This window comes from Schistocerca nitens, chromosome 3 (genome assembly GCF_023898315.1).
Source record: "Schistocerca nitens isolate TAMUIC-IGC-003100 chromosome 3, iqSchNite1.1, whole genome shotgun sequence".
Classification (NCBI taxonomy): Eukaryota; Metazoa; Arthropoda; class Insecta; order Orthoptera; family Acrididae; genus Schistocerca; species Schistocerca nitens.
In genome coordinates this window covers 720,394,737-720,404,071 of record NC_064616.1, presented here as the reverse complement: position 1 = coordinate 720,404,071, position 9,335 = coordinate 720,394,737, and positions in this window count along the sequence as shown.

Below are 9,335 nucleotides of genomic sequence, written 5' to 3'. Positions count from 1 at the left end.
TCTCATGCTGCAGATCCTCACATTCAAGAATGTGTGCTGAACGGTGCGCTCCAAAACCCTTGTGCCTGCACCAAAATTTTATTCTGTCATTAAATCTTCCACAGATGGATACCTACTTTACTTTGCAAAGTGGGCATGCATCTGACCTCCATGTTCTACGATGAAGTGTGAATGTCCAACATCTTGTTGCCTACACAATTTCACTATCATTCATTCACTTTTCATAGATGTTCACAACAGTTGCCCGTGAACAGCTGACCAGCTTCCCCATTTCAAAAATGCTAATTTGCAGGTGTCAGGCCATAACAATCTGCCCTTTGTCAGAGTCACATATATCAATGTATTTCACCATTTTTGGCCTGTATCATCACTGGAACAGCTTATCATTTGTCTCTGCTCAAATCACATATTTTCCTTATCACATCATGTGCCTGTAATGCCACCAGGTGGCATTTAGTCTCATGGTGAGCAGTGATCACAGTGCATTGGCTAACCAGTGTAGTTCCACCTAGGAAATATGTGCGAAGAACTTGTGTTAATACACAGAAACGTCCTACTCAAAAAAATTATATTTATGTGGACTCAATGAGAGAATATGTAAACTGTGACCATCTTATTTTAGGTGAACAATGTTCCAAGTTACACTATTCAATCACCACTACTATTTTAGTGTAATCATTAAAATAAATGTCTATTGAGTGTACTTTAAATATCTGCAGTGTTGATTACATTATTGGTAAATTTCTAACATCATTTATTGTGCAATTAATTGAGTCTAAAATGAACATTAAATGAGACTTGTTGGCCAATAACACATTTTACAGTTTCATCTACTTAAAATGAATAAAATTACATCAAAAACTTACATTAAACAGGAAAAGTAAAATTGGAACACATGCAGATAAAATAGTAAATTTATGACATCACATACAATGATGCATTAAATCTTATGGAGGTGCTTGCTCATCCAATTTCCCAGTGACTCTGTGACATTTTGGAAGCCATATATTCTTCTCCTATCTTGTGTCCAGAAGATGGAAGGAGACAATACATCTTCCAGAATGGCTAGGAGATGGAAGGAGAGTATATTCCTTTCAAAATCTTGCAGACTCACTGCAGACTGACATAGCAAGAAACCTCAGAAAATTTTATTGTGTTGGCATGCTGCAGAAATGTACATTTGTATGTATATAATGTTATCCACCAGGTAAAGACAAATATTTAAGTAAAACACACTACGACTGCTAATGAAAAAAATGGTATGGGAAATCCACATTATGCAGTCTACACCTTGAAAGTATAGCACAATTTAGATTCATGCTTTGATAATGAACAGTGGAAAGTATAAATGTAAAACTAGTCATCTAAATATGAAGTGAGAGTTATCTGAAATGAGAAACTACTGCCAAAATTTGTGGAATATTTGTATGTAGGTCATAAACGAGACTCATGAATCTCTGGAATGAGATACCACAATTGTCAGGGAAGAAAAAATGAAGTTGTAAAAAATCCATGTAAAGGAATTTTATTAGTACTTTATGTTCTGTACTTTGTCCACATATAAATTAAATTTTATTTGTACCATATTACAGTTTCATACATTCTATTCAAATTTGTACAAAAATAACACTAAAAGTTCTATAGTTAATTATCTCCCTTAGAATGTATTGTACAGTGGTTGGCAGTCCATCATGGTCATAGTGCTGGTTGCATAATAATTACAAAAGACATTCAGTAACTACATACGTATAACTTTCAGTGGAAAATACATACAAAGGAAACTCATAATGACAAGTGGAGATCAGGTATTATTTATAAAATCTCAGTGGTGATTCAGACTTAGAATTTTAACTAATGGTAAATGCTTTTTCGGTAAACATTGGAAAATAACAACAGTATGCCTTCTCTTTGGTGTTCACAAGATTTGTGTAAATTAATACATCATATTACAGGAGTGGTAGCTTTTAAGAATGACAGCCATATTTTATGTTTAGTCCTAGCAATATATTATCTTTTACACATATAGCCTCTCAAACAACTGTGATACAATTATGAACTGCCATTAACTCCTCAGCATATGAAATGTATGAAGAGTGCACTGGGACATAGGTACCAAAAGTACTCTTAATTAATTACTACTTGAAACACGTTAAATGTTTCAGGCAAACAAACAAAATTACTTCTCTGGTAACAATACAACAAATAGAAAATATGAGAAAACTATAACATGCAGCTCTCTTGTCAAGATTAATTTAAGTTTTGTTCAAAATGCCTTAAAAAGTCTGTCATAGGTGTTTTATAAAATTGACATTTCAGAAGAAGAATAGGTAGTTCAAAATTTTTACATGCATGTTATCTGTGTATATTTACAATTATATCAAAAATCGATATTCAGAATTAAACTTCAATCAAATAACATGTAAAAACTTCCACATACTAAGCAGCAACAAACTAGGGCGTGAAAAAGGATGACATTGATGCTAGCTTTCAGAATCAAGAGTTTCTTCATCAGGAAAAAGAGAGGAAATGATTAGAAGTAATTTATTGATAGAAGCAGCAAAATACAAATAAAAATAAAAATCAATGTTTGAGCAGTGACTAAGTATAGCTGCTGTGCCATATCATGTTGACTATCTCACTGTAGTGTGATACATCTGTGAAGACTGCATGGTCTCACACAGCAATGTGAATGAACTTTTGAGGACAACAAGGGGTGGCACTGCAGCTACACTCAGTTGATAATGAAAACATTGATTACTTTTTGTGTCTTGTGGTCACCATGAGTAGATGTCACTGCGCTATCACACTAGACTAGTTTGTGGTGTGTTCTATATGTTGTGCATATGAAATTATAATTTAAACAATATTTTCTTTATAATGAGTTTTCAAAAACCTCACTGATTCTACTTATCATCACATGAAATACTGCATGAGCAGTTTTTCTTTGGCATGATTTGTCATATACCATGAGAACAAAATCAAGTGAGTAATCTTCAGGAACACATGAGGCATTTGCTGGGGTGGGGTGGGGGGGGGGGGGGTGGGGGGGTAGGGTGACATAGGAACTCCCTAGAGTAACTGTTGCATGTATAGGTTCTCAGAAATCTATAAATGCTAGTGCTAAAGCAAAAGACTTTTCATGGTATAATTCTTTCATTTGGAGAAATTAAAACCTATGTTCTCTTGAAGAATGTAACAAATAATTTTGTAAGCAGATTTCCACATACAGCTGAAAATGTTTGTGAAGCTCAGACATGAAACACGTTCCTAGTATAACTGCTTGGAGACTGAAATGTAAAGGGTATTTATAAAGTCCTTGTACAAACTACTTGATATTATTAAATAACAGTGTGAATACTGGAGAGGACAACATGTTCAGAGGCCCACCATTCCTATGCTACAGGAAAAGTAAAGCAAAACAATATTATATACACTGAAAAACATGGGGAAAGAGTGATCGTAATTTACAGTAAACTTCAGAATTACTACATACAGGGTGATTCACAAGATTTGCAAATATTTTAATACATTATTCTACCCTCTGCCAGGCTCTCAAATGTGATTTGCAGAGTATCCATGTAGATGTAGATGTACAAGTAAAACTAAAGAAAAAAGCTCATATAAACATAGGTCCACAAATGTTTGGTTAAGGAGTTATGTCTAATAAAAGATTCTGCCTGAAATTTAACAACTTCACTAATATGAAGCCATTGTAAAACTGTACAGGGTTAAAGTAAAGCACAATTTCCATTTATTTTGTTGTTATTGGTCTGGTGAATCTAATAAAGCATGTCCCAGAGATGTATCTGCAGTAGATTTCCAGAACACCCAGAGAAGCAAAGATTATTATACAATTAAATTTGTTTACTTTCCATTAAGAATGTACAAACATTTATGTCATTGTTGGCAGCTGTTAGTGAGTTGTTTCAGTCATTTCCTACCTTGAAATGAGGTAGTTTTCTGCATTATTCAGTGAAAGAACATAATAACAACAGTGTATCTAAGTGAAACCACATTGTAACTGTTGCAGTTTGTAGATTATTTATGAAATAGGGAAGCCTTTCAAATTTATAACAGAGGAACACATCGATATGATGTTTATTTATGGAAAATATGATGGTAATGCTAAGGCTGCAGTTAACGAATATCGTGTAAACTATCCAACTCAGAGGATTCTGAATGCACGAACAATTTGTGGAGTATTCAGAATGATACGGGAGGCAGCATTCATAATCAGTACGAGCACTCAGTACATGAAGACGATGATGAAGATTTAAGGATTCTGTTCAACATAGCCTGGGTCCCAATACATGACATATCTTTCAATGATTAGGCATTTCACAATCTAAGGTATGGCATAGATGGTATACACAATTACAGTTTACTCGAGATGGTGTAAACTATTTACATAATGAGCACATATGGTTTGAAGCAAACCCACATGCAACAGTGCAATGCAATTTCCAGCAACAATTTAGCATAAATGTGTGGTGTGGTTTAATCAACACACACTTTACTGGACCATTCATTTTCCCAACTGGCTAGATATACTTACAATTCCTTCAAGAAAAAATGTCTCACTTGCTCGAAGATGTTCCACTTGCTACGCGAATGCAAATGTATTTTCAACACGATTTCACACCTCCATATTTCACCAACACTGTTACTACACATTTAAATGAACATTTTCTCCAGAAATAGATTGGTCGTGGTGCCACATGTCTGTGGCCACCCAGATCTCCCGATTTAACACCAATGGATTTTTGTGTATGGGGTTGGATGAAAGACATAGTTTATGAGGGAAAAGTCAGTACATGTGAGGCATTACCTACTCACATTATGAATGCAATAGATGAAATTAAGAGCAACCCTGTGGAACTGAAATGAGAAACAAATTCTTTTCACACACGTGCGACTAAATGCATTGAACTTGGTGCAGATATTTTTGAACATTTATTCTGTTGAAAACTTTGTGCAATTGTCTGGAATTAAAAAAAAAAACAAATTGGTCCAAATGGTTAATAAATTAAAAATTTTACAAAATTACTTCTTTGCTTCTCTGGATGGTCTGGAAAACTACTGCAGATACACATCTGGGACATGTTTCATTAGATTCACCACACCAATAACAACAAAATAAATGGAAATCATGCTTTACTTTAATCTAGTACAGTTTTGTGATGGTTGCATATTAGTGAATTTGCTGAAAGGCAAAATCTTTTATTAGCCGCAACTCCGTAACTAAACATTTGCGGACCTATGCTTACATGAAATTTTTTCTTTAGTTTTACTTGTAGAATAACATATTAAAATATTTGCATATCTTCATGAATCATCCTGTGTATAGCCAAAAAATAATATGGTAACAATGGTCATTGCCAATCACTACTGTAGCAGAGGAACAAGATAGAGGCTGTCAGTGGAAATAGGTAAGACAGCTAGTTAATAATACACTTGGATGCCAAACATTGTATGTATCTTAGCACTGAGCATTATTACTGCACCGGACAGTTGGTAACAAATGTAGTGGTTTCCAGAGTCGCACAATTACTATTTCTATGTAATTCAGGTGACATTAGGTCGTGAGGTACAATGTTTTACATATGTGACCTTGTGGCATGGTAGCAGTTCATCTTCAGACTCGGATTTCTTTGGCATTGTTATTCAAATTGTGTTCTCTCACTTTCGTAGAAGTATAAAACAGGAATTCAGCAACAAATTGTATGTAGGAGATAACATTAGCTAATGCCTACTTGCACAGTCATATGGACATTTCTTGTCCAAGATGATTTTTTTATACATGTCTTCATGAAAAGTTTGACTGCATTAAAAGTAACATTTCTTATCTCTCCTGCAGCAGGAGCCAGCTGTGCAGGTGATATGAGCAACAGATGACACTCCTGTCATCAAATATTCATCTGTGCTCCACATGTGTATTCAATTGGTGATGTAAAATGTATAAGGGTGCACACACAATACGAATATCATGAGACAAGCTCAGTTTTGGATGATTCTGTTGAAAACTTATTCGTTCTGAATCAAAAGTTTTACCTACTGGCAATAGAGTGATAACTGTGGATGAGAAATAAGCATCTAGCGACAGTCAAATTTTGAGGATTCTGAGTTATAGATTCAACATCTTCCCTTCCCATGTGATGCAGTATTTAACTAAAGAAATAAATTAACATGTAATATATTTTCATCTAAAAGATACGTGTCTTTTAGTATTCAATGTATGAAAGTAAGAGAACACTCACTGAGGAGTCAGTTAAGTGCATCAAAACTTTCCTTATACATTTCATAAAGAAAAAAAGTAAAAAAAATAAATAATACTAATTACCATATATTATGAAGAAAAAATCATTTGTTTACATGAGAGATAATGTTTCAGTAGCAGAAGTATGAGGGTTGTTTTTTAAGTAAGGGCTGTTCGCGCGTATAGTCCCGTAGTTCGCGCGGACACCGCAACAAGCCACTGCACCACTTGCCGGCATCTTTCCCGATCATACTGATGCAAGTTGCAACTCTGTAGCTGACATGTACGCATCGCTGTGCTACTTTACAATGTTTACGATTATTGAATCGCCCGCCGCGTGTGAGATACGGTCAGTGATACGTTTTTTGACCGCAAGAAGCCTATCAGCTGCAGAAATTCATCATCAGTTAACAGAAGTTTATGGCTTGAATGCAATGAGTGAAGGTAAAGTGCGTCAATGGGTTAGAGTGTTTAAAAATGGCCGTCAAAACGTCCATGACGAAGAACGCTCAGGCCGGCCCTCTGTGATCACTGATGATTTGGTGGCTGCAGTCGAAACAAAGATTCGTGAGGACAGAAGATTCACAATTTCCACTCTTTCTTTGGAATTTCCACAAGTTTCAAGATCGAGTTTGTACAAAATTGTGTCTGAAAACCTTAACTTTAAGAAACTGTGTTCTCGGTGGGTACCCAGACTCCTCACAGAGGACCACAAAGGGAAGAGATTTGCCACTTCATTGGACTTTTTGATTCGTTATGAGGAAGAAGGGGATGACATGTTGAGTCAAATTGTCACTGTAGATGAAACATGGGTATCCCATATCACTCCCGAAAGCAAGCGACAATCGATGGAATGGCAACACACAACCTCACCCGTCAAGGTCAAAGCCAAACAGATGCTGTCAAAGCGCAAGATTATGGCAACTGTGTTCTGGGACCAGCGCGGTGTTTTGCAAGTGGACTTTATGCCACGAGGAACGACAATCAACTCAGATAACTACTGTACAACTCTACAGAATCTCCGCAGAGCAATTCAAAACAAAAGGCACGGCATGCTGACAAAAGGAGTTTTGCTCCAGCATGATAACGCTAGGTCTCACACCTCTCAAAAGACTCGGGATTTGATTGATTCTTTTGGCTGGGAAGTTTTGGACAATGCACCATACAGCTCCGACCTTGCTCCTTGTGATTTTCACCTTTTCCGGTACCTGAAACACCATCTTGGCGGGCAGCGCTTCAATGACGACGATGAAGTGAAAGCGGCCATGAACTCTTGGCTGTCGGAGCAGGCGGCCGAATTCTTTGAAGAGGGAATTAAAAACTTAGTTGTACGGTATGACAAGTGCTTAAATAAACAAGGCAACTATGTAGAAAAATGGGTAAAAGTGTGTAGAATCAGAAAATAAAAGATTTTTACAAAAGTATTTGTATCTTTTTTTAAAAATAAAAGCGGCCCTTACTTAAAAAACAACCCTCGTATACTAAAAGCTGCTAACATATAGGTTAACTCTGTGAAGAAAGAAGTGTGACTAAAGTAAGTTAATTTTCCCTTCAGTACTTTCTTATAACAATGAAGTTACAAGAAACGGGATGAATTCAAACCTTGAGTTAATCCTTCCAATGTAAAAGTTGTGTAAAGATACAACAAAACCTGATATGTAAATTAAAAATGCCACTGTGGTAGATTCATAATGAAAGAAACTTAAAATATGACATTTTATGAACTTTGTACATAAAAAGATAACACACACACACACACACACACACACATTCAAATTACAATTTCATTCATTTATATATTGATACAGATGTTTCTTTCTTTTTGTTAAAACATTCCTTCATATTATGAATGAAAACACACATGATACTGGTGTAATAGTCTACAGTAATATTACTTATTTCACAAAACAGTTTTTGGTTGTTATATCATCATTAAGTACCAGATGATGGCATAACAGCCAAAAACAGATTTGTGAAATAAATATTCCAGAATATTACATCAGTGCCGTGTGTGTTTTCATACATAATATATGAAATATTTTACCAAGAACTGACAGAACAGTCAATCAGTGCAACATTCTTCTGTCATTTTGTCTTAAAATAATTTAATTTTTAAGGATGTGAGACACACAAACCATGCTTGGTATACTAGAACAATTCTATATAGATCATATGAAATAGCTTCCTCACCTCTCACCAGCTGTTCATTCAAAGTTTATTGAAGCAGCAAAGTGATCCAAGCAATTGGAAAAAAATGATTAGGTCATTTTCATTCTCAGAAAGGGTAACTGCACTGATTTAAATAACTATAAATCTATATTTATGGCCTCAGTCAGTTGTAGAAACAGGGAACACATTTTAGGTTTGCCTGTTGCCCAGTTTTTGGAGACCAAAATTCTCTGTTGCAGGAATCAATGTGGATTCTGTGAACAGTAATTTTTTTAGACTTACGTAGATTTATTAAAAACATTCATTTCTTTATTTATTCATAACATTGAGTAGAAAGTTGTGAAAAATAGTGAAAACTCCATGAGGCTGTGCATGACTGAAATTATGGCATGTAAAGGAGTAGGAATACCAGAAAATTGTAAGAAAATGTGAGAAGATCTGCAAATTATCAGTTCTTGGTCCAGGGACTGGCAGTTGATCTTCAGAAGAGACAAACGTTATGGTACATACTTTTCATAAACAACTGGACATTTGATGATAAATAATTAAAAACACTGACAACCATAATAAAATATCTAAGAGTATGGTATTAGAGTAATTTAAAGCAGAATGATCAAATAAAAAAAGTTTTTGGAATGACAGATGTCTGAAGACTCAGTGTACGACTCCTAAAGTAACGTATAAAAGCCTTACTACATGATAACAGAGGATATTCAGAAGATCTAAAGGAGTTGAGTGCAATTTGTCACTTTTTTAATGAATGTGAGAGAGTCATAGGGATGCTTATTCAATTCCAATGCAGACACTACAAGCGAGGTATTGTATGCACCATTTATACTGTGGAAGCTCCAAGAAGAATCAAGAGCCATATTAATTCCTTCCATAAATGTATCACAAAATGACCATCATG